General features: G+C 41.0%; 1 long non-coding RNA gene across 2 annotated transcripts in view; it reads left to right on the forward strand.

The window, feature by feature from the left end:
- LOC120795031 overlaps positions 1 to 25,882 on the forward strand; it is a 126,502-nt gene extending 100,620 nt beyond the window's left edge. For both annotated transcript variants that reach the window (XR_005708194.1, XR_005708195.1), the window contains exon 6: positions 24,849 to 25,882. This is a non-coding gene — a long non-coding RNA (uncharacterized LOC120795031). The remainder of the gene's footprint in view (positions 1 to 24,848) is intronic.
- The last annotated feature ends 478 nt before the right edge of the window (positions 25,883 to 26,360 follow it).

Consider the following 26,360-nt stretch of genomic DNA (forward strand, 5'->3'; position numbering starts at 1 on the left):
TGGTCATGATAAAATACCTGCAATAACTAATGTGATTCCGATCGACCACAGCTGTGCTTTATGTTTAGTGCTAATTAGCAAATATAAGCCTGCTGACAGGCTAAACTAAGATGGTGACCATGGTAAACATTACACATGGTAAACAAAATGTTAGTATTGTTATTGTGAGCATGTTAGCAAGCAGGCATTCTCATTTAGCACGGCTGTATTCTCCTTAGAGTAAAAATAAAGCCTCTTTTTAATCAAAATACTTCATATGCAGGTGATTGAAGAGATAGGAGAATTACTGCAACACGTTTCCTCTTTTTTCAAAAACATTTGCACTTTTTTTGACAGTTAGCTTTCATCTAATATATGGCAATTAGGAAGGCGGAGTATAGGAGTCTACTTAAGATCATATCTGATCTTATACTGTAGTTACAACAAAGGACAAGCCTGAATTTATTACCTGTATTCATGCCACATGTTTTAGAAAACAAACACCCCACTAAAAGACATAACATTTTCAGCTTGCGCAACCACAGATAAACCCGCCATGTAGCCACATCACCACATCCTGCTGGCAAAGCGATTGTGGATCTCCATAATAAATTCAGGATTGTGAAAATATAGTAAAATGTTTCATTAGATGTTATAGTGTATTCTGTTATTCAGCTGTAACATTTGAATTTATTGTTCAGTTTGTGTAACTCTATCTATTAATCCCCTGATCATTTTTCTTGATGAAGAAAAGAAATTCCCAGCCAACTATTTTAAGGTTTATAGCATCAAGACTCTGTTAGGAATTCTGGGCAAGATTCCTATTTTCCAGCATATCAAGCGAAAGAGAGTGGACGCAAGTAAGGTGGAAAGTTTGGCAGACTAGCACAGGTGTGGATAGATGTGCTATGGTCTGAATTGCCTCAGCGGAGCATGATCATGTAACAAAACCCAACCAGCGTTCGCTGTTTATGCTCATGCCAACAATGGAGCGGCTTTTCTCTTTTTCATATTAGACAAATAAATAAAAATCTGCCAGACATGCTGTAATCATTATATAGTCATGTAATGTGCCATAAACTTCATAGCACGAAGCAGTGATTGGGTACGTTTCCTCTTGTGCGGGCTCAATGTGTTTTTGAATTGTGCTCCATATGTGAAGAAGCTGTGCACTGCTGCTTCAGTATCTCTTCCATCCATTTTGTTGTATGAGTAACTTAAACAAAATATCCCATTCATTTTTTTCTTCTTTCATTTTCCATCTCCTCTGTCCGGCTCATTTTAAAACATCCATTACTGAAGGACACAAACCCCCTCAAACAAACAGCTGCTTGCATAAACTTTACCTCCTTCTTTTCTAGTATACAGTATTTAAACGGCAAAACAACAAGCAAGCAAAAAAGAAAGACAGCTGAAGAAAGACAGAGAAGAGCAGAAGGATGCAGTGGGAGGGAGGCAGAGACAGGCCCAGCACCAGTGGGGAGAAAGTGCGGAGTCATGCAGTAGGAATGCTGGAGGGGGGGATTGCTGGCGTGACTGCCCCATTTTTCACAGCCATAATCAGAGCCAGCTGTCAGTGAGAGGGCCCAGAAGATGGGGGGGGCTGGGAGCTGGGAGGATGGAGGACGAGAGGGGGAGGGAAGGAGTGGGAGTACAGGGTTTTTGGAAGAAGTTAGAAAGAGAGAAGGGAGATAGGAGAAGTTGCTAGAGATTGAGTTTTTGTGAAGTTAATTTATTTCCTCTACATGTATCACCGGGCTTAAGAGTTGTGTAAACAGAGTGCCCTGAAAAGGATCACGTGCAAAAAAAATTGGTTTGTTTGTGTAAAGAAAGACGCCTTCATGCATGCATGATAACACAGTAAGAAGTAGGAGGGGATCAGACTGCGGCCTTGACTCGGCCTGCCTGCAGTCTGAGCAAGGTTAAGGAGGATGGAGGGGGGCCAGGGTGGAGTTTCCTGCCTTCCTGCTGCTCTTGGGACTTCTGCAGTACAGAATGATGAAGCTCCACACAGTGTCTGTAAGGTGTCTAGAATCTCTTGTGTGCATATATGGAACGGGGATATGAAGAACAAAGACCAAAAGCCACATAAAAAGTAATGAAATGGTATTGTGACTTGTAATTTCCAGATTTTCATACCCTTATTGAAGATTAGGAACAGATGCGTCTTCGAATAAGAATCAGCTTACAGTGCAGTAGTTGTACATTGCACATCTGTGGCTGTGGTAAAGCTTCTGCTGCCCGCCACGCCGGTGCTCTTACAGTCCTAGAGCTCTGAATGTAAACCGGTGCGTATATGTTTAGGCTACTGTCGTACTGTACATCTTCCTTCCACTATATGTGAGGGTCTGTTATGTTTTGTCCTGCAACAAGTGTGTTCATCCTCTTTCCTGCATTGTGTCAACTTGTAGCTCAGAGTCATGAACTAGTTGCAGCCTAATTTAATGAATCATGAAAACAATATGATAAAAGGGAAAAATTCTGATGGCGGTGATGATGACAACAGTTTCACCTTCAACTTTAAAAAACAATAAACCAGAGGTTAATTATTACACAGCCGTTTCCTGAAGTAGGTTAAATATTAAGGTTCATATACTAAGACGAGATATTTTTATGACCTATCTCTTACCCTGCACTCCCTTGTACAGTTCACAGTGACAGTGCCATGTACTTTACATGAACCTCGGTAGTTTGATGGAAAAAGGCACTAGTGGGAATGACTTGGCTTGTTGATTTTTCGGTGATTCATGGCTGTTAAAGAGGTGACCTCCTCGAAGTTGGATTAGCGACTTTTCACGTCAACTCTGAACGCCTCCGACACGGACAGTGCCCTCGAGACTTCCAAGGAATAGTGTCACTGGCTAATGAACTTTGTAGCCACTACACTGATCTCTTTCTTTCCTAAGTGGGTTAAAATAAATTACCTTGTCGGTTGTATAAGGCTCTACTTGGACTGAATAAGCTACAGCTTTCTTGGGGAACTAGTTTCTCTTCAATGCAGAAGCCACCTCACCTGTTTTTGTTCTTAAAAATATCTCGATTCATATAATTACAAAGAGCTGTTACTGAAGCACAATGGAGGACGCACCCAAGCATAGAAACATACATCTTGATGTCTGACAAGCTATTTTAGGTCTAACAGAAGTCCCCTTTCTGTCCACTTCCTGTGCTAAGGTCTTGATGTAATGCGGGGTTGTTCAACAGGTCTCGGCAAAAATACCCATGAAAGTTTTTAAAGTGCACACATTCTGTTAGATGTCTATGACATGATGAACGTTGAAAAGCCCATGGTAATGGCAGTCACTGTCATTTAAATATTCATGTGTAGGTAATTTTTGTTTCCTGTAGGCCACCTCTGATGAGTCTTTCTACTGTGCCACCGGCAAGAAAACTAGATCTGTGTCCATATTCAATACCAAATACTAATTCTATTCAATTATATCCTAATTTAATAGTATACTGTTTTGGCAGGTAATATACAACAAATTAATGTACAGTACTTTTCTATTTATAATAACAGGGAGCCATACAAGATATTGTATCACCAAAAGTGAGCTGCTTGCCCCCGACCAACAGTTCCTCCTGCTCTGTGTACACTGTGTCCGGTTATTCTATGCTAGAATATCACCTGGTCCCAGGTGATTGTATGGCCCTTTAGTTAAACACTACTCCTTTTTTTCACAGCAGACATTACGACATGTCACAGCAGGATGAGCACGGGTGTAAATATTAAAATGAATGATGGTTGAATTCCATTTAGCTGCTTCAGTTCCAGGGTCCTAGTTTTGTGCGTGTTGGCTCACCATTTTTCCAACTATGACAGGTCAAAATGATTTTCGTGAAAAAAAAAGGCCTGTGGAAGTCTTTTGACCCTCGCCATAACAGGGCCTAAAGATCAGGTAATAAAGTTGACCCCCCCTAAGGCCCTTATCATGTCGGCTGATATTGTACCGTGATATTGTGACAAATATTCAGCCAAATTAGGACAAACCAGTTGACACTCAGTAAAGTTCTGGTTTTGCTACACTTTTGTCCTGCAAATGTCTCCTCCACCTTCCATGTACTCCATTTAATGAGGCCCATGTGACAGACGAACTAAAGAGTGTGTATCCTGTTTTAGTGCGATTAACCTTTGTTTACCCCTGTTCAACTTTGCCTGCGCGGATGTGCATGGTAGCCCAACAGAAACACTGATGCACTGTGTTAGGAAATAGAGAAGTTATTATTCTAGTTTTGAGCCATCACCCATCGACTATAAACTGCAGTGCTGCTTTCAAACACATATAATTTTTTTTGGTGCTGAATGTGGGGCAATTTTGTTGAATGCAAGACTAATGTGACCATACCTTGTGCCTGGAGCTAAAGGGGGTCCTAGTGGTCTGGGTCCTTGCACAATAGTTTCCCGTTTTCCCCCATTGTTAAAGCAGCCTTGGCATCAACAGATGTTAAATAAACAGTCATCAGATTAAACTTCACAACGAGTAAGCAAACTGATTTTCCAAAGACCTTATAAAGTGTATTTATAGTTTTTCTGATGTGTTTGTGGAGCTATTTCAACACCGTTTACAATTTATTTTGATTTTTTCGCAGCCATGAGTACATTTTCAATTTTCTTTTGTGCACTGCATTGTGGGGCAATCAGTGTCCATCAACGGCACACTCAAAACTCAAGCCATGTTAGTATTCGTTTGAGTCACTTCATTTTTTTTCATTTTCTCCTGTGAATGCACTACATATTCAAAATCTGCCCAGAGGTAGAGGTGGTGGATGGATGGACTGGCAGACTAGCTCCATTTGTGAGGTCTGCAAGTTTCCAGTTGAGGAAAATAATGTAAACATACTTCAACTGAGCAAGCTGAATGCTTATTTGCCAATATGTAAAACATCCTTTCATACTAATGGAACTTTTTTGTGTTCAAGATATGCATACATTCAGCTCAGCTCCCTCTCAGCTGGCCTATTTCTCTGCCCGGGAGTTGTTTATCAGTCTGAGCAAGTGGCCTGTAGCCTCTCTGAGTTCCAGCCAAGTCCAAAGTGGAGCGGGTTCAAACTCCAGACTTTTGACTTTGACAGTGTGTCAACTCTGTCTTTATGTGGCCCAGCTGGTCCATTATCAGAACTAGAGGGGCATGCTAACCTTCGACAACCCTGGTTTTGGGATCAGGGTGAGTCATTACTCCATTGCCCACAGAACAAAAGGTGAGACCATGTCTGGGCTGAATGGTTCTAAAAATCCCCTCAGATGGTGAAGGGTCATGTTGAATTAAACAGCCGTTTTGTTGACTAGTGATGTAACACAGACTGACAAAATGGACCTTTTTAGTGAAAGTGGATCTGTTGTTTCAGACTCTGTATATGCCTTTCTCATTTATTTCCTTTTAGCGTTTCACATTCTTTCTTTCTTTCTCTTTCAGTCTTGCTTGTTGTCTTGCGACACAAAGACAAACCCACGCTCGGCCTGCACACAACTTTTTGCCTCAATTTTTAATCTCCAGCTTCTTCCTCAACTTGTTGAGATTAGGTCTGGGCTCTTCTTATCAATTGATTGAGGCTAAAGGTGATTTTCCCCCGTCTGTACAGCGAAGTGTCTTGGGTACTTTCCAGGGCACTTTCTCCTGTTTGGCAATCTGTTGGCTTGTTTACCGAGCTGCTAAACTTTGGCGACACCACAGGCTGTGACTCACGCCGTGAACCCGGCAGTCGCTAGTTCAGGGTTCAGTTTACAAACAATGTTGCTCAACGTGTCCTCTCTGGCCATGGTCACACTTGTCTTCTGATGTGCTTTTTGAGATCTAACTCAAAATATCACTTTTTAAGCCTGTCTTTTGCCTCACTGAATAACTCTTGTAAATCTCCTCTGGCTGTATTAGTTTGAATTTATGTCCAGTCACAATCATAACAAAAGTTTTGGTGAGTTTCATTCCAAAATGAGACACTACTTGTATAAAATAGCAACAATGCTGTCAAAATGAATTATAATGAAGCCCTTTATCAGGTCAATATTAAAGTTACTCCGTGCTGTTTCCCATAACAAACTCACTGTTGTTTTAGTAATATTAACTTATCTGATAAAATTCAATTCGCAAAATTTTTCCAAAAAGGCCTGATTCATGGCCTACATTCAAGGTTAACAGAGGTTGCTGCGGGACATTTGCTTATCTATAAATCATCAGGTTATGACTAATAAGCTGTTACTTTGACATGATCGCCTCCACACAATTTGGTGAACATTATATTCTAACACACTTAAAGGCATTTGTTTCAATATAATGGCCAAGAAATATCACAAAGTACCTGATGCTTGGCCAAGCGTCAGGAAAGAACACTAAATAGGGGTTGACGGTGATAAATGACTGATAAAGATGAGGATTAGAGATCACTTGCAGATTTGAACCAGTTCATGTCAGCCAAATGTCAGTTGTTTTTTTTTTTTTTTTTTTTTTTTTTTGGTGTGAACATAACACATGCAGTTCTTATTATCAGCCTCGTGCCACTGCTGCACAGCTTGCTGCAGGAACTTATGTCACTTCCTTTCTTATCTTATTGATGTGGAAAGAGAAAGCCCCCTTACTTTCCCCAGACCTAGTTATCACAGGACTACAAAAAGTGTGACATTGGTATTTCAGAGGTGAAATAACCTAATTTTTTACTCAGTAACCAGATGTTAGAATTCATTTTATTTCCTGACTCATAACTGTCACATACAGCACATATGTGTCAGGGCGTGGTTTTAGGCGGGCTGTGGCGTTGCAGCACCTGTGTGCAAACCTATCGAACAGGATGTTGGGGGTTGTTCTGTGTGTCTCCTATTTGCAGGCATCCGTCTCACCCACCAGGCTTTTCTGTGCCTTGTACTGTATGAGTAAAGATTGCGCTGCAGACTGTATGGAACATGCAGAGGAGGCGAGGAGCGCGCCGTTCTTTTAATGCCTCTGTGTACATATGAAGGCATGAAGCGTCTCACCACTCATTTAACCAGTCGTTTAACCCATTCATGCCCACACGAGAACACATTTGCAGCATGAATGAACAAGAACAACCACCTCCTCCGCTTGGAAAATCCTCCCAATGTTACCTATCATTTATTATATGCTTCTCTATCATTTCAGTGATGTCCGTGTGACATCATTCGAAACAGAGAATGTCACAGTTTGTTGTTTGGTAAGATGACATAGCAGTGGCAGCTGTGAGTGTTTCATCTGTTTCCCATAAGATCTTTAAGACAATGCCCTAATCCATAAACCACCCAGAACAAGGACCCAAACCAATTTTGATCCATTTTTAAATGCTAGCTTATCCAGTAAGTATTGAATTGATGATATACAGGTCAAAAGACCACCTGTTAGTCCAGGTTAAAGCAGCTGTAAGCAGTATTTTTATAATAACAAACCCACAGAGAATTGTCAACCAACTCTGCAGTTCACCTCATCTCTTCTGACCATTACAGAAGCCTCAGCTCATTGGTTTGGTTTTCTGGCTGCGACTTTACAGTTTTGTTTCACTCTCACCACCCTCATAGCATTGTTTTTGTCTACAGCAGCCCGCTATTTTCAGTGAAAAAACTCTAAAGCCCATTCTACAATGCCCACCAAACAGCAGACAGACAAAGTTAGTGACTAGCTGGAGAACATAGTGAAGCATTTAGCGGCTACAGTACCAGATGTTTTTCTTAGGAATTAGTGGAGTGCAAACTAGAGCTAAAAGGAGAATGAACATAGTAGTTATTATCAAGTACACCATATCAGCTTAAAAGGTGATAATATATCACTGTTACAGCTTCCGATTCCCCGAAGTAGCAAAATCATCAATCATCATCAGTTATTGCAGCTTTAAAACTGGGTTGAATTTGGTTTAAAACTGGCAGGTGTTTTTATTCTTTTTTTTTCTTTTTTCTTTCACAAATAGAGCATTAAGCATCAAGCACTTGTTTCATAAGCATTACAATAAATTTTGAAGATTTGCAGCATGAGATAATTTTTCTTCTTGCTTGTTTTGACTCATTTGACTAATCCAAACAAATGTCATACTTGCAAGCAACAGTTATTTATAATCAGCGCTTGCAAATAGTTTGAAATGGGCCCCAGGTTCCAACTACACATAGAAAAAAAAACCACATACAACCTACACTTGTAAAACGCTTTCCCTTTTCAGCCAATTTTTGCCCAGTTTCAACCACCTACACATATTTTGACCTGCAAGTCACTAAATCAAATTCCATTTTATGCCAAGAGGGATTAATGATCAACTATTTTCTCAGACATTCTGTATTTTATCGAAAAGGCACGATCGTAGCTGAATTCCAACCATTTTACCATTTCCACTACGTCTGTCACTTTGCCCCAATGTTTGTCTAAGGAGGTGATTACGTGAAGGCCAGGGCAGGGCCAGGGTAAGTGGGTTTAAATAGTGTTGCATTACTTCCTCTGGGAACCTGTTAATGGCACAGGTCCCCCAAAACAACCCCTGGATAGCAAAACAAGCAGCACAGTTAAAGGTCAGTTGACCTCGGTTTTGTGTTGGAAACTATTTAAAGAACTAGAGAAAGTGCCTCTTATCAAATCATAAGTCATTAAAAATGCTACAGAGGATTCGTTATAGTGTTTTGGTGACTTGATATATTTATTTAAAATACGTTACTAGGAATGTACAGACACACATCGTAGAGAGGACTGGAAGGGGTTGTGTAACATGGTCTGAAAAAGTTTTGGTCTTACTAAAATGCAAATGCTATGAAAATAATGTCCTCAAATTATAGCAACAAGCCCAGATAATTTCCTGTAGTGGTGCCTAAACTCTGCTATTTCTGCTTGGCCCTGTTTATTTTTGGGGGGAGGGGGCCAGGAGGATGGGGACTGTGGACACATAATCCTCCCAGAAAAGTGATTTATTTATGAATTCCAGTGCAGAACCTCCCCTCCTGAGAGCCAGCCAGCCTGCCAGAAGTCATTGGCTGATGTTTACAGGACTGGATTGGCTAATTCCCATGGTGCAGTGTGCCTGCAGTGCTATCTTATTTATACAAGGCCTGATATGGGAGAACAGAGAGGTTTATTTTGGGATATTCCCCATAGATGGATCCGATTTCTCCAACTGGAGCAGTTTCCTCCATACGTGCTGCACTTCAGGTTCTAGCGGCGGGCTGCACGCCTGTGGATACAGTTCACCACTGCTGGAGTTTAAAAGGGCTGAATTGGCTCCGTAAAGGAAACCATGTAACAACATCTTGAGTTAGATTCAAGACAATAGACTGAGTTTAGGGACTACACAGGAAGTGGAATATTACTCTCATAAAAGGTGCATTGTTTCTCTTGTCAAAACAGTTTTCAGGAATAAAAAACATCTTCCATCAGGTTAACAAAGCACTGCATTTAATAAAGAATCAAGTCAGTGAATTTGACAAGAACTTGAATTATCTACAATCCTACAAAAAGAATTATGTTATCATTCTGCTGAAGTGGCTGTCCTTTTTTCGAATGGTGGGTAGTTAACTCTGCCAAAGAGTAATTTCCCTACCTTCATCAGACTGAAACAGTATCTTATCTGGTGTGAGAGGATTTTATGATGTGATTGTGGAGATTTAAAAAAAACTGCATGGTGTTCTTACCTCAGCAAATAAATTAATCACAGACGACTTGACTCTGAACAAAACATGTAACTCGTGTTTTCCTTTTCGAGAACATCACCTACAGTCTCAGATATGCAAACCTTTGAGTGTTAGAATATTTTTGTCATGCACTCAACAAGTGCTAGATGAGTAATTTTTGGAAGGGATGACGCTGAATGAGAAGCATGGCTCTCAGTCTGTAAATGTTTTAATTATGTGGGACAAACACATGGAGACACGGTCATAACAGAGCATATTTTTGATGTTAAATCAACATCTGCCTTTCATAAGATCTCACGTTATTATCTGTAGGTCAGACTTGTACTTACTGACGTACTACGCTAGCGATGCTTTAAAAACACCTTGAAGATCATTGTTTATTTATTTTTCTGTCTACATCTTGCTCTCTTTTCCTTCCCAGCCCCTTACTGTTATTCTCTCACATCCGTCAGTGAGTTAATGATTGTATAAAGGAATGAGGGTATTATGGGAAGGAGCGCAGGACCCTTGGCAGAGCTGACACCCTGGCCTAGATGCTGCTGAGGTGTGTTGATTGTCTTTATCCATCTGAAAGCCTAAAGCCACACAAGGCTGGCGGTGGAGCAGGTCTACATGACCAAGTTAGGCAAAAGAAAATCCAAGAGGAAACTCCCCGGTGTCATCATCCGCTGCACGGAGGGAGCCTCTGACTACGCTTCTGATCCTGGGATATCCTCGAAACTTATGATGTGACAGTAACTGACGTTTTCTTATCATCACCTCCTCTCCCCAAACCTCTGATATCCTTTCACCCTTCATCCCCTCGAGTATTTTGGCAGGAACAGACCGTGGCAAAATGCTGTATCTAGTTTCAGGTGCACATGTAACTGCACACGTGCACCTACAGTATAGCATGACATTAAACGAGGATTTCGACCTTTGTGTTGCTGTGCAATCGTGTACAAGCCAAAATTATCAGTTAGAAAATCACTTTGTTTTCCCCTCAGAAAACATCTGTAATGGACTACAGACATTGTAATCAGCTTGAAGAGAGGAAGCCCATTGGAAATGAAACATGACTAGACTCCCACCAAGCTGTGGCCACTGTCCCAGGGGCATGACTGTAGGAAACCCAAACACTGTGATCATATTCTTGTAATCATTTGTTAGCTGTGTGTGCTGTGCTATGGGATCAGCACATCTTGAGAACCCGGGAATTAAATGTCTTGTTAAACAAGGATGGATGGAAACCACACACATTTCACTGTAATGCCATTTGGCTTCAGTAACAGATGCAGTTACAATTTTGCAAAGAAAATTTGGCATTGGTTTCTAAAAGTGATGCAGTCTTTGACGTTCAGTCAGTCGGCTTAAGGAGAAAGAAATCAGAGCAAATAATTAACATTTCAGGATTTACCAGGGACTGTATAGATTTGTACTACTGCTATACTGACTGCAACATGGCACAAAAACTACTAAGTTTTAAAGTTTGCAATTTTGGGAAATACTCTTACTTGTTTGTTTGTTTTTTGGCCCATATTTAGATGATTTCATGTTTGTCTGTTAAATGTGAAGCTACAGTCAGCAGCCAATTATCTTAGCTTAGCATAAAGACTGGGAACAGTGGGACACAGCAGGCCTGGCTCTGTCCAGTGGTTATAAAATCATTGTAGCTCGATGTTAAATTCATGTCTGTACTTTTAAATATGAACCTTGGACCAGGAGACAATTATCTTATCTTAGGAAGAAGGCTGGAAGCAGAGAGAAACAGCTAGCCTGTTTGCTTCAAAAGTCACCAAAGCTCACTAATTCACATGTTTTATCTTTTTTCTTCAGCATGTAGCCCCCTGCCAATTATTATTTTTATATTTAAGTTTTTGTGCAGATCAAACAAACGAGATACAGCATGTACTGAGCTTTAGAGGTGCTGGTAGGCTGATTTTGTTACCTTAGTACAGAGTCTGTGTAGCTGTTTCCCCTTGTTTCCAGTCTTTATGCTAACCTAAGCTAGCTGCCTCCTGGCTCCATTTTCTTAGTTACCAAACAGACATGAGAGTGGTTTCGATCTTCTTATCTAACTCCTGGCAAGAGAGCAAATAAGTGGATTTCCCCAAATGTCGAAATATTGCTTTAATAGGCTCAACACTTGACACTCTTCATTCTGAAATTCATTGTTTGCCTCTTTGTTATGACACAAACTGCATGTTTAAGAGATATAGGCCATAAACATGCAGTTACATTTTTTTTATGAAGTGTAAGGCAAAAAACAAAGCTCTACTTGTGGATTTAGGAAGTCCATGTACATATTGAAGTTAGGGTTAGTCTATTAAAACACATCTTGTATCTGATGTATCTTTATAGGCAGATGCCCTAATTATGTTGTGTGAACTGGCTTCCAAATCTCCAACTTTTCCTCATAGTACACAGGTAATTTTCAGAACTTCAATAGTTTGCCACGGAGGACATTTCAAGATTTGTGGGTGCTGTTGTGTGCTATCACAAAATCTTTAAGTAGGAAAGCCATGTTCTTCTTCTCCTCTTGATCAGTAGAAATGGAAACCAGCTGTCTGCATGGTTGAGGTGCAGGTAAAGCAGTAAAAAAAAAGACTTTCCACATGTGCAGACAAAGTCCAGAAAAGAGGAGATCAAGGAGGAAAATGAAATACTTCATGCTTGAATTTCAGATTCAGTATATGACACCTTTCATAAAAGTTGACTTATTTATGTCTGCTCAGAACTTATGTCCTCATCTCACTTAACCTCTTCTCCTCATTTTTATTTGGAGAGCACCAACTTCTACCTTTTTAGGTCTGCTTCTTTTGTTAAACATCTTCCCTGTCGAAAAAGTGCCAATTCACTCACTAGACATGACTGTTGGAGTGTCGTGCAGGATGGTAAACCATGAGAGTGATGATTATCAGACAAGGGCCTGATGTCATGGGACTAGATGCAGTTTTCTGCTGTTAATGTTGCAATCGCCGAGCTGACTGGATAAAGCTGCATGCTGCAAAGTGTGTTATGTCCCGTTGTGGTTGTTGGCTTGAAGTGGTGCAGATGGAGGATGTTTGTGCCATGTTTTGTGTAAAACTTCTATGTCTTCACACTCAGGCTTTTAGAAGGCTGGCGGTCTGTTTCTTTTTCTTTTTCTATCTCTCTGCTTTACTTTATTTTTCCACACCTCTTCTACAGACTTTTGAGACAAAACGCAAGATCAAGTGGTTCTTGATTCCAACCTTAAAAATGTCAAAGATAAACTCAAAACACCAGGGTACACCCACGTACTGCATGCAGCCATCATGAATTGAGTATTGAGAAAGTTTCAAAAACCACTTCCCCATTTTTTTTTCAAAAATGGCAATAATTCAACACAGGCTTGACTTACTCAAACACTTTGCCAAAGTGTCAAGTGCTGAATGACTCAGATGAGCTTAATATCTTCATCCTACACGTCTGCAGAGGTTGTTTTTCTGCTGAAGTATTTTAATCAAAAATGTTATAAACACTTGAGCAGAATTTTTTTTTTTTATTATGACTGGAACTCATAAAGTCGTGTAAACATCAGATTTTCATGAATCACCAATACACATCCCATTTGGAGAAAAAACTTTTTTTTTCTTTCAACTTTTCTTTAGGCCTCTTTCGGGAAATGCAGCTGATGAGTCATGATTTTTAAACAACGCTCACTCCCTCTCTCTCCCAGTATGAAAATATATGACACAGATATATGACACATACTTGTTCTTCTCCTTCTCGGTTTCTGGTCTTACTTTGGTTGCAAAAAAGTGGATTCATCAACACAGACAGACCCTCGTGATCTTCTCCAACAAGCCCCTCTCCTCTGTTGCTCACTAACCCCAAACTCCTGTCAATGGTTTCCAGCTGGCTGTGGCGTGGCGGCTCTCCTGGGAGAGGAGGAGCACTCAGGTGGCCCCTGACCCCCCCCCCCCTCCCTATTTGTTTAATTTGTGAAAAACCCATAAACATTTGTGTATACTTTGTGGGAAGTGGCTGATGGGGAGTGTCCAAGCAGGAGGGCTGCGTATGTTTTTGTATTTGGTGTCCAAATTTCGCATGCTGATTATGTCCAATGTCTTTAATGATAAGGTGAGGTTATGACGTAAAAATGGCTTGAACATGTGTAGTTAGCGTAGTTGATGTTAAGTTGTTTGGTCTCCTACATGAGTTGGGTGATGCATTAGGGGCTGCGACTGGGAATTTGCTGAGGGGGTTAACTTAAAGTCAGTAATGGGGGGGGGGCATGAAGGGGGTAAGAAGACTCATTTCATGTCTTTCATGTTATTTTGATGAGTGCAGACTTTGGTCTGGTGGTGAGGAACTTCTAAATATAGCTGAGAGCAGTTCAATAGCAGGGCACTGCTTGCGTCACCTTGGGTAAATATTTCTCTTTTGGCAACAGTTTTGTGCTCTAAACCTTGCTCTTTCCTGAACATTCAGCAGAAAAATCGAAGAGTGTTGGCTTTGGTCGTGGTTGCAGGTGGGCTGGATTAAGGAAGTAGTTATTTAAGGGCAGATTTGATAAAACCAGAACACATAACGATTTAATAAAAAGCAGGGTAAAGGACAAACCAAACACAAACCAAATGTTTAAAGAGGTCAGAACACACATGGACACACATAAAAGTGAGCATACATTAACAAAAAGATACACGCACATAGCTTCAGTACACCATTCTGTGTCAGCTAGTTTTCTGTTTACCTAGCAGGAGTGACGGTGATGACAGTTTGTTGTCATCAAGGTCAGAGGTCAGATGAGGAGGAGGACTGAGTCTGCAGGCTGTTGATGGAAGGACGTGACGCTTTGTCACTCCCCATGTCTGGTTGAAAGACTGAGTGTGTTTGGCTTGGCTTGGCCTGAGGTGTGTGTGTGTGTGTGTGTGTGTGTGTGTGTGTGTGTGTGTGTGTGTGTGTGTGTGTGTGTGTTTGTTTGAGTTTCGAGATGCATGCGTGTGAGTGATGCATGCATTGTGAGTGCCTATGAATGTGTATGCTCGTGTTACTTTGCAGCAAGCAAACAGTGCTGGGAAATGTGTGTGTGTGTGTGTGTGTGTGAGTGTACATCATGACAGTGAGCTGTGACACTGTGCACACTCACATATCTGCAACATTAGCAGTTATGCCATAGTGTTTGGTCTGATACCATATTCTTTAATTTCGTTAGTATATTACAATATTTTTATAATTTCTTAACACATAATTCTCAGACTGAACCACCTTGTTGCATCTTAGACAGCATAATGAATGCACGCGTCTAAATGAAATCCTTAAACCTCAACACGTGCTTGCTGAGTGGCTGTGTTCTAGATTCACACTAGCACAAACATCAGAGCCTTGCATTAAGTCTGTAGTGTAATGTTATTACACTACTGCTTAGTCAGTTGTCCAGAGACCTGGTTTGGCCCAGAGTGAACCTGTGTAAAATCACAAGATAAACATAAGGTCAACCAGCATTAGTCAGAGCACTTGTGTTTACAAGAGCAAGTGTTGAGGAGGAACACTGTGTTATCTAAATTGAGTGTCATCTGCCTCATTGTTTTAAAACAGTGCAACTTTGCAGGGCTCTTTTTGTAAGGTTATGTTATAATGGTGAGTAGTTAAGTCATAGTTAATAACTTAAAACTTGATGATCCAGTAGGAATGCAAAAATCTCACTCAAGGCTAAAATCCATTTTAGGCAAGGCAAATGTATTTGTACAGCAACTTTCAACAACAAGGCAATTCAAGGTGCTTTACATAAGACAAAAAGGCATTAAGAGGTATTAAAGAAATACAAGGTAATTTAAAAAGACAATATAAAATGACATAGGATTTTAAAAAAGAATTAAATAAAATAGAAGATAAGCTAAACATTTTAGAGGAGCAAGATGTAAGTATTTTAGTTTAAAACGTTCAAAAATCCACTACGATTATCAACAAAATGTAAAGAGATAACAGTTTTGATGTTATGTCAAACACGTATATGTATTGTGTTGCAGAGATATCAACAGAAGTTAACATGCCGACAAGCTAGACCTGGCCTGTCCAGTCTCGTAACACCACTTTGTACCTCAAGAGGCGATAGTGAGTCACTGTATCGTCCAAGTCATAACTGCGAGTAAGTTTTTAACGTGTGTTGCAGCCGTCCTCTCTTGGCGATATTTCCTCCATCTTTCCTCAAGCTCAGCAATTGATGCTGCTGTTCTAGCTGCTATCCGTCTCCCTCGCGTTCCTCAACCTCCCGTGGCTCCCAAAGAGTGCATTTCATTGTTTCTTATGATGGGGGCGGCCCCGCCAACTTTCCGGTAATATGCTGCCCCCTTCTTGTTTGCAGCAGGAAATTCAGTTGGCCAATTCATACATATTGCCCCTTTAAGGCTGATATAAGAATTTCCAGGTCAGGAGGTGGTTCGAGACAACTGTATTGATAATCAATCTGATTATATGGACAGTAATCCAAACCCAACCTGATTATCAAGCCAAAGTCTTGTGCATGCATTGTACACTGTAGCTACAGTATATTTCCTTGTTTGCTTATTGTTAATAAGTTTAAAAAATGTGGTTTAAAATCTTAATTATTTCTCCACAGCATGACATATTCATGACAAAATGAACACTCAAAGTTGAAGTTCAGAAAAAAGTTCTTGAGGTGTTAAAAACAGAGCTAATCTGCTGCATCAGGATTGGTAGACGTTAGCTCCAAGGGCTTGGGAGTAGTGACGTCATGTCATCATCACCATGACCAACCTTTGTGCACGTCATGGCCACGCAGCCAGTCCGCATTGCGTACGTGATTTACTTTGCTTCATTCTAGCCTTGTAGTGATTCTGTTCCTGCCCCTTTCGGTTACCCTACACTTTGCTGACCTCCGGAAATATGATCCTTGTAAAGTTACAGTGTTGTCACTGACTGTGTGGGATCTGAAATTATTATACTCTTGTAAACTAGCTACATGTGATACTAGAGGAATGCCTCCCCTGCCTCGTTTCTGTTGTCCGTTCTGCTATGATGACGTTATATGAGGTTACGTTTTCATCTTCATGTTATCTGTCTGAAACACTGCTTTCAGTGTCAGGAAATGTCTGATCAGACTGTAAGGTCTCTGGTTAAGAAAATATTATGACAGGGAGTTTTGAGACATGATATATTGACATGTTGTATAAATATGATCGTGAATGCTACTGGAAAATAAAGTCATATAATGTAGAAAAATCTTCTCAGAGCTGTAACATGGTAGAGTGGAATGACTTAAATTATCTCCATTGTAGTGAACCATCAATCAACATTAGCAACATGATATCTAACCATCAACTTAGTGTACATCTACATATAACTTGTGATTGCACATCAAGTTATCATCATCGTGGGAACTTTCGTCATTGCTGACGTACACATGTTTACACTGTGTTCTTTAATTTGTTGAATCAATTTCTCAGTTTCTTGGTGAGATTGACAGGTACAAACGTGGGACACCAGAGCGTCATCGTTGGCCATGCGATGAGACATCACTACTCCCAAGCCTTGGGACACAGAGGTGCATGACATCACCTTTTTTAACAGTTGAGTCCCACCTGCTTAAAACCAGTAAAAAGAACAGACACACAAACACATACACAGGAATTGCTCATGAGAAATAACCAAAACTTTTCTACCTCAGGCATAAAATTGGGAGTTCACTTAGAAACCCATCAGTCATAGTAAGAAGATAATTGAGAAAACAGGTTTTCAGAGCCTATGGCTAAAATCATAATGTATTCTTTGCTGAACAGCAGCCAATGTGCCAATAACAGGGTCTGTCACATCAAATTTCCCAGTACACATAGAAAAATATAATGCAGTCTAATACAACAGGGTGCAATAAATCCTCCCCTCACGAGGATTATAAAACTTGGTTTTGGTTGAATCTGTTTGAAAGAGCTGTTGATTTATTTTAATGGTCATTTTGGAGGATGTGATTTGTGGTGCTGTTGAACTGTACTGGGTTATACTGACAGGTTTTCCTAATATTTTGCCCATCCCATTTAAGGTGAGGTTGACAAAATATTAGGAACACCCAGTACAGTTCAACTGTACCACAAATTACAGCCTACAAAATGTCCATTAAAATTAATCATCATCCTCTTAAATAGAGTCAATAAAAACTAAACATTAAGGTCCTCATTAAGGGAGGATGAATTGCAGGGCTGTCGTATTATACTTCATTAGTTTTATCTAGGTGTACCTAATAAATTGGCTGTTGAGTGTAGATTAATTTAATCACTCTGTCTCACAGCAACCCTTTCCCTGAACTGGAGAATCAGTATTTTTACTGAAGAACTTGACTTGAAACTTAAAATGGGTATGACATGGATTTATTTCATCCCTGGAGTAATATGCAGTTAAGAAAATCCCTGGCAAGCGTATTTTTGCATCAGCAAGGAAAATATTTGAAACGATCTAATGTCAGCTTAAGCCATTTTCTCACCGATACATGGCCGTTAAAGGAAACAGAAAATATGCAACTGCTGAATAACAACGTTAGTTGATGTATGGTGTAACATTACGTTACCATAACAGCAGAGGACTTGTTCCACCTGTTAGTAATTCTAATATATCATGCTTGGTTGGGGATAAGAAGTAAACAATATGGTGCTGTCTTGCTGTTGCATCATCTCAAACAAAACGCTCCAGGTGCTTTATGTTGTTGAACTGCCGTGATAAGCCATTTCCAATTTGCAGAGCTTGGATCTCTGTTTAAAATAGCCCTACACTTTAGATGATCCTGCGGGAGGTTTTGTAGCCGCAGCTTGATTTCCAGAGAATTCCATGCTTTGTCCAGGTGCAGCCATCTTTGCAACACGCTGTCGTGTAATCAATGTCGTCGGCTGCGTGGATGAGTCACCCCAGCCCTAACCGGCTGTTGTTGTTGTTTCTCTTTTTATGTTTCTTGTGAACCGCTCATCCAAAAACCTTCACAGTCAACACTGCATTTCCTAGGGTCCTCAACAATGCACAAGTGAATTTTGAAGTTGATTGGATTAGAGGTTGTTGAGAAAATTGAAGGACAGACAGAGATTTCTCCATTTATTAGTAGGATGTTTTACTTTTGCAATACAACCACCATCTTGCTAAAATGTAGTGTAACAGTCAAAGACTCAGCAAACTGATTTGTTAATGTGAGGTACAAAGCAATATGTAAAGTTACCTAACATTAGCCACCATTAGCTACTGGTCATACGAGATCCAGTAGTGCTTTTAGCACCAAAACACCCGAGTGTATTGAACTGAGCAAAAGTATGTTTTATTTTTTATGACTTCAGCCTTTTTTTGTAACTTTCAAAAACATTCCAAAGTTACATACAGGTGTATAACTTTACGACAAACCTTTAGCAAGGCTCTTTAGCTCAACTTTAGTAGCGCAGAAGACTTATCTTGAGAGAGACTGATGGTAGCAGATACTTCAAAGGAGGAAAATGTAATACTCAATAAGCAGTGGTCAGCCTGGGAAATGTTTGGATGAATATATCCATCAAAAAAAAAAAAGGAGCAGCACTACAGCTGCCACACAGACTCACTGTGAGTTCTGCTTGCTTCTTTTGGATTTCTAGTTTGTCCCAGAAGCCTGGTTTACCTGTTGTGTCAAAACATGGAAAAATAATCTTTGTTTGTAGACTTACCATGTTACACAGGTGGATTTCAGTGCTATAATTCTATGAATTACCAGTTGAGGGTAGAGGATAATATTTTTCACTTTGTTCTTAATTATTAAATTACATTTAACCTATTTATATTTCCTTTTATTATTTTGGACTCTTTGGGTTGTTCTGTTGTTAACATTGCTCCTGCTAGTGTCTGGATGCAGTCAGTCATCATAGAAGTTTCACAGCTCATGTGCTACTTCTTGTCCAGGACCAGTTGTCAAGCAACCAACTGAGACTCCGGGAGGTTACTGGTCCCAGTCAGAATACTACCTATCTCTTTAAGCTGCAGTTTTGTTTTAGCATATTTTCTTCTTCTTTCTTCTTCTTCACCTGACACAATTCAAGTCTCCACCTGTAATCTCCTAACAAACTTTATTGTCACCTCTGTATCTTCCTTTTTAAGGCAAAACGTAAATTACATGCAGGGCTGTAACTAACGATTATTTTCATGATTGATTAATCTGCGGTTTGTTTTTTCGATTAATGTTTTTTTTTCTATAAAATGACAGAAAATAGTGACGAATGTCTGAAACAGTTTTCCACAACCCAAGGGGATGTCTCAAAGTTTCTTGTTTTGTTTTATAAAACCCACAGATATTCACTTTACTGTCATGACGAACAGAGAAAAGCATCAAATCTTCACATTTCAGAAGTGGGAACCAGCACATTTTTTGGGCATTTTCACTTAAAAAAAAGACTAAAATGATCATTTGAGTATCAAAATGGTTGCAGACTAATTTTCTGTTGATCGACTGCAACGATTAATCGATTAATCGTTGCAGTTCTAATTGCATGTTGACCACTGTAAATGAGATGTAGCTCTAAATGTCACAAACCTCTGAAATCCAGCTGAGATACATCATTTGTGCACAGATTGTCTCTGTGTGACAGGAGTTCCGTCTCGGACATCAGACAGGTGTCCAACCGGTTGCTCGAGTCGGTTAACCCTGAGCCCCGGGCCTGGCTCTGGTGCCGTAACGCTGGAGGTCAGAGGTTAATGGAGCAGAGTGGCGCCAGCCAGTCATCCCCCAGGATCCTGGGTGGATTTGGTAAACAGTGAAGCTGTCACTGCAGATTAATACTGAGAGGAGGTGGAACAGGAGAACAGGGCCGAGCACACAGGGGGCTAATGGCTCCCAACTCAGCCATGAAAGTGCCTGTCTTACCCATTCTCCTCTCTCCCTCACCCCCACAGATAAGCCCTGCAGGCTTAGACAGTGGGAGGAGGAGGACAGGGAAGAAAAAGGTAGAAAAGGAGTAAACTCAGAAAAGAGGAACTAACAAGAGGGCAATAATCACAAGTGCACTTGAGTACTTGTAATGCTGAAAAATAAAGAGAAAGGAGGGTAACATTTAAAAGACCTTTTAAGACACTGAGAAGTTTTTGTCTCTTGCTATTGTGTTAATGTAGAGCTCTGCCCTGAGGTCATTCCCTGGTTACAGATGTAGGAGCAAAACCCCAACTGCCAGCTCTCCTCTGTGGGGGATCTTTGGGGACTTTTTTTTTTTTCTTTTATGAGGCATATGCAAGCCTTGACACTATAGTTTATCTGTCTGTGCATCTTAGATATGTTGGGGCGGCCCCACTACTTCATTTGCAGCTTGTGTCAAGGCAGGATATTGTATGTCATCTCACTGCAGTTTTCTTGATTGTGGTTACACTCTCACCACAAGTCATGCAACAGGGAGAGAGGAATAGAAAGATAGCAACCCTTGAAAGGGTCTTATCTTAAAAGACAGTCTTTAGTTACAACATGTACTAATAATGCCTGTGTGGTGTTTTTTGCTTTTTTTCAGAGAGTAGTGTTTTTCCATTTATGTGATTTTTTTTTTTTTTTGGTGGTCTGATTTGGTTTTATTTATTAAATGACAAATAAACATGTAGTAGTAGTCCTGGATACATTTTCTCAGCTTCAGCTTCACTCTGCATAATAAATTTTGGATCTAGGAAATGTGAAAGTCCTATATAAGTCATATGGATGATTTGATTTACATCATCAACATCACAAGACTCGTGAGACTGGGAATAACATCCTGTTTCCCATGTTTTAAAAGTTAAAAGACTATCTGTTTTGTGAAAATGCTCGATTGTATTGATGAAGCCACAGATAATTATCACCTGACTCTGAAGTTCCAATCAAGTAAATCAGACATGGCAACCGGCTGGTGAACACAGTGGAGCATTTGGTAGCTAAAGAGCGACATTTTTCCCCCAGGGAGTTGGTGGAGACCAAAACAGAGCTAAACAGAGAGTGAATATTGGACTTGAAATGAAAGCTAATGTTGCCGTGTTTCTGCTGGATGAACAAATAAGCACCTGTTTTCTAGCACATTTGCCATATCAAGTTTATGAGGTGTCTTATGTCAGTCGCCTATACATAGTATAAAATGTCACAATTAAATTGTCAGGAGTTAATACTGTGAGGAAAACAAATTTAAAAAAAAAAAAGACAGTGGATGTTTTGTAGAGAATTTTTGAATTGGTAGTCAAATCAAGTCAATTCAAAATAATTAATATTGTGACAAATCATAACAGAAGTTATCTCAGGGCACTAAGCGGTCTAAGGGGCCCTGCTGCTAAGACCCTTAGACCCTCGATGATTCCTAGTTCATTTAGGGTCATTTTTTGCAACTTTTTAGTTCTCTTTTTTTTCTTAATCTTTGATGTCCATTTTTGACCTGAGTCTCTCTTAAATTTATGATCTTGGTATGTTTGCGAATTGTGTGTGTGACTCTAACTGACTAACTGTGTGTGGCCTATCTGAAATAACTGTACTTAACTGTACCCAGTCCCACTCATTCCCCCAGTTACCCCAGTACCCCCTCCTAGCTATGTTGTCAGTTGGCCTGCGGGGGGGTTTGTCTGAGCGTACTCCATGCAGTACTCCATTGTACATTCCTCACAATGGGACCGAGCCTTTGATCATAGAGGGGTGCACCTCTCCTCTCTCTCTCTCTCTCCCTTCCATCCGTCTCATCCTCTTCCTCCTCTTCCTCCTCCTCTTCTGTTTTCTCATTCTTTCCCCTTTTTCCAATATTAGCCTTGACCCTCCACATACTGCCAAGAGGGCCGAGAGGAAAGAAAGGAAATGAAACACTGATTGAAATGAATGAAAATGTAATGATGTGAAGAGAGGGCTGGAGGACAGAATACAAAGCAAGGAGGGAAGCAAAAATCAGTTGTTATATTCCTCTTGTCCTTCCTTATTAAAAGGCCTGGGGGACGTACTGAGACAGCCCTTTGACAGATTGTTTGTGGTATTTTGTTAAGCCCCCTCATCTCTTCTCTGACACAGAGCAGGTGCTGCAAGGGTGAGACTTGAGCTGGGGATATGGAGGCTCAGTGATGGGAGGGTACGGTTTGCTTTAAGTGCTGAAGGATGGGGGTTTAGTGAGAGGTTGGGGGTTTGGGTAAAGCAGGATGGTAAAAGCCCTACACATCCCCTGATGGAGTCTGTCAGGTCAATATTTTCTATATGTTGCAACTGTACTGCTACTTCTGCTGCACCACGCTACCCTACCGGCTTCAGCCACTGCAGCTCCCCATCTCCCCGTCTTCTGTGCTTGGCTTTGGAAAACAGAGCACTTAGCCCCCCCTCCCTAACACTCCTTCCCAATAGCCCAATGCTCCACTGAGCGTCTATAGATCCCTGGATCTGCACAGCGTTGCATTGTCTCCCTTCCCTGGCCTTCTGCCAAGAACCAAGCCAGCTTTGGAAAAGTTGTACTTCATCAGAGTCTAATCTTTTCTTTTCTCCGCTTCTTTTCTTGCTCGTCTCCCTCCTCAATTCTTTCTTTTCTTCTCCCTGCTCGGCTGTTTCCTTTATGCCAGAGAGCCTGCGAGTATTTACCAGTGCACTGGCATTGAGGGTTATTGTGTTCAGGACTGGATGGAGTGCAAAAGGCGGAGTGGAGGGGTGGTGCTGAGGTTAATGAATGAACAGGGACATGTATATTGTACAGTATAGCTCTGAGATATAACAGCACTATAAAGTAATGTAAGTTAAAGGCTGGCTCACCCAAACTACTAAAAAATGTACCTTGGCACTTACCTCTAGTGGTATGTAGCCATGCAGATAAATTGGTTTTATTTGCCCAGGTTTTGAGATAACTATGTCTAAAATGTTGCCATTGGCCCAATACAGTGGAGGTAAATGTTGGTAACTTGTGGCGCTTGAAACTTTAAGAGCAACATCTCTCTTCAGGATCATATGCCCGCCACTTTGGGTATTCCCCAGGCCTTACTGTGAACAGTTTTTTATTGGAACTCCGCTACTGAATAAACACTCCACAGTTGACCACAAGGTTTTCGTCTTATCTAGTGTATGGGGTTAAGAATGCTTGAAACTAACTAGTTTGTCAAACAAATTATCCAACCACACCTAAGACAAAAGTGTTTATACCTGTTCCTCACAGCCACACTTGTGTGTATGTGTAAGTTGAGGTGAAAAGCCTGCTGTCATAACTTCCTCCGGCTGCATCACACTGCCTCCCCAATCTCTCTCAAAGAACTCTTTTACCTTTTAAATACATACAGTTGCAGCCTCAACGCAACGAATCATACAAATGGAAGGGACTACATTCCTCAGAAAAATGACAGCATCATTCGTTTCAGCAAACTTCCAGAAATGGTCAAGTTACAAAGCCCTATGACCTTGTCCGTCTGTAGCGAAGGAGGAGGTAATGTGATGTCATTACAGAGCCTCAAAGTTCTCAGAGAAAGGAGTTAGAGGCGTTTGCATGATTCAAAAAAATTATCGGACTTTGACACGGGAGGCCGCTGTTCACTGCCAATTTTCTTACCAAAACTTAACGCTGGTTTCTTTTTAACCACGGCCGTCGACATTCCCAAATCTTAACCAAGTGGTTATTATCTTAACCATGATGACAAAGCTGCCCTAACCATAACAAAATAGTCATTTCAATCTGAACCATAATGTAACAAAGTTTTTTTTTTTTGCCTAAACTTAAACAAACTTTAACCGTAGCAGTTTTGCAGTGGTGATTTCTAGGTTTTGGAAGGCACTGATAAATGGTGTCATGCCAATAGGGGCATAAAATCTGAAAACGCAGATATTTGACTGTGGAGGGCAGTCATACAAGCAATGTGTTTTGTTGTTTAACTCTAAGGGATAAAGGTACACAATGAAAAAAAACAGAGCTTGAGAGAGGCCCTTCTTACTATCTCACCTCTGTACACCTGGCCAGTCACTGCCTGATGTGGGCAGTCTTGTCGAATCGTTGGGTTTGGATTTTTACAAAAATCATCAGTCACAGTCTCGCTTATAATGACGTCGGAAAGGTGTGTGTGTGTGTGTGTGTGTGGGGAGTGGGGGGGGGGTTTCGGGTCCGCTACAATGACTTCATCTGCAAGCATACTGACCCCTTTATGGGGACATTGTTTCTAGAAAGTGAAGGCAGGATTCTCAGAGATGGCTATCTAAAAACAAATAAAGCTAAAATTATCTCCATGGTGAGAAGAGGTAAGTAAAAAAATGTTTTGGTTTTTTTTTAAAATTTGAACAAACCCTTTAAAGGTTAAATTTCCAAACTTACTGTAACTCACTCCCTATCTCAGTCAATCATTAACTGGTTCTTTCTTTCTCTCTCAGGGATGTAATAAGACATGTGTTTCCTGAGGGCGGCTCAGAGGAGTAGGCTCAACTCCCCTGGACTATTCCTTCGCTCCTCCACCCAATGTTGACCCCCACAGCTGGCTCACAGTGTTGCCTATCCCAGCAGCACCCACACCCTTGGGGGCTGCATGGGGGCGTGGAGCATCCCATCCCGACAGCACTCTACATCCCAGACGTAAACACGGGTGACAAATGGGCCACGATATCAGATATCAGGTGTCAGCGTGGAAGATTTATAAGGTAACAAGACAATGGGAGGCAGACACAAAAAGCCTCTATCTACCATCAGTGCTAAGAGGGCGGCTTCCCCACCGCAGCAAAACCCACTTTGGTTTCAGCAGCCATGGAGAAAATCATTTCCCCTTTAATCCTCTCAGTTTTCTCATCCATGCGGCACAGATTAGGTGCTCTCACACAGCTGAATCAGATGTCCATGGTTCACCAGGACAACATGTTTTGGAGTACAGACTGAAGTCGGAGGAGTCAGGCACAAGAGAGCTTGTTGTTATTGTGAAATGAAGGAAGTCCCCACTCATGGAAATGGAAGTTCTGGGTCATGTAGAGCTTGGCCAGGGATGGATGGAGGAGGCAGTTGTCCATGTCATCCCGCTTCACAATCAGTGGCTGGTCGACAAACAGTAGTCTTAGCAGGAAACCCCTCACATCTCTGTGTCTTAAATCAGCTTTAAGGAGATTTCCAAGTTTTCAAAACACAGATCTTGTTTTTGTCGGTGAATCTTTGATAATAATGCACAGTATATGATCAGTCTGGGTTTACGTGGGAGGAGGCGTGTGCAAGCAAAAAGATGGAGCAGCAGACCTCACAGATGCAAACAGTGAAGGGGAATAAAAAAAAAGTTGATTTAACACTCCCGGTTTGGACGCTATGAACTGCTGCGATATACAGAGAGTGTATACGGAGTGAAATGATAAAATAGCTGTTATCTACATGCATCTGGCTCACTATCTACAAGGTGGTTCAACTGAGATCATATGTGTTGAATTTGTGCTTTATGATGAATTTGATTAAATAAACCAACATTAATACCACATTTTAACTCTTGCATTAGTTCTTTAAAATCAGATGACACATTTTCTTCGTGGTTTAAGTCATTTGGTGAGCAGAAACAGACATCTTACAGACACACTCAGGAGCACACAAGGATCCTCTCATCCATCTATGAGGCATCAAGGTGATGACAGGTGAAAGAGGAGACGAGTGTGTGCGTTGGCGAGAAAGGGGGCGCTGGTGCCGCGTGCCACGAGATCCGCACGGATTCTTGAAATGGTGTTCCTGACACGTGAAATTCCTGCATGCAGTGCACAGGGCGAACATTGCATGCATCGCACCCCCACCCCCCACCCCACCCTGCTCACGAGACACAATCGACCACCACCTCCACCTACACAGGCGACTCAGAGGACATGAAATTGGAGACGTAGTCAGTGGGAGTGAACCTCCCCACTCCCTGTCCTTTGTCTCCTCAC

Source organism: Xiphias gladius, chromosome 10 (genome assembly GCF_016859285.1).
Source record: "Xiphias gladius isolate SHS-SW01 ecotype Sanya breed wild chromosome 10, ASM1685928v1, whole genome shotgun sequence".
In the NCBI taxonomy this organism is placed as follows: Eukaryota; Metazoa; Chordata; class Actinopteri; order Istiophoriformes; family Xiphiidae; genus Xiphias; species Xiphias gladius.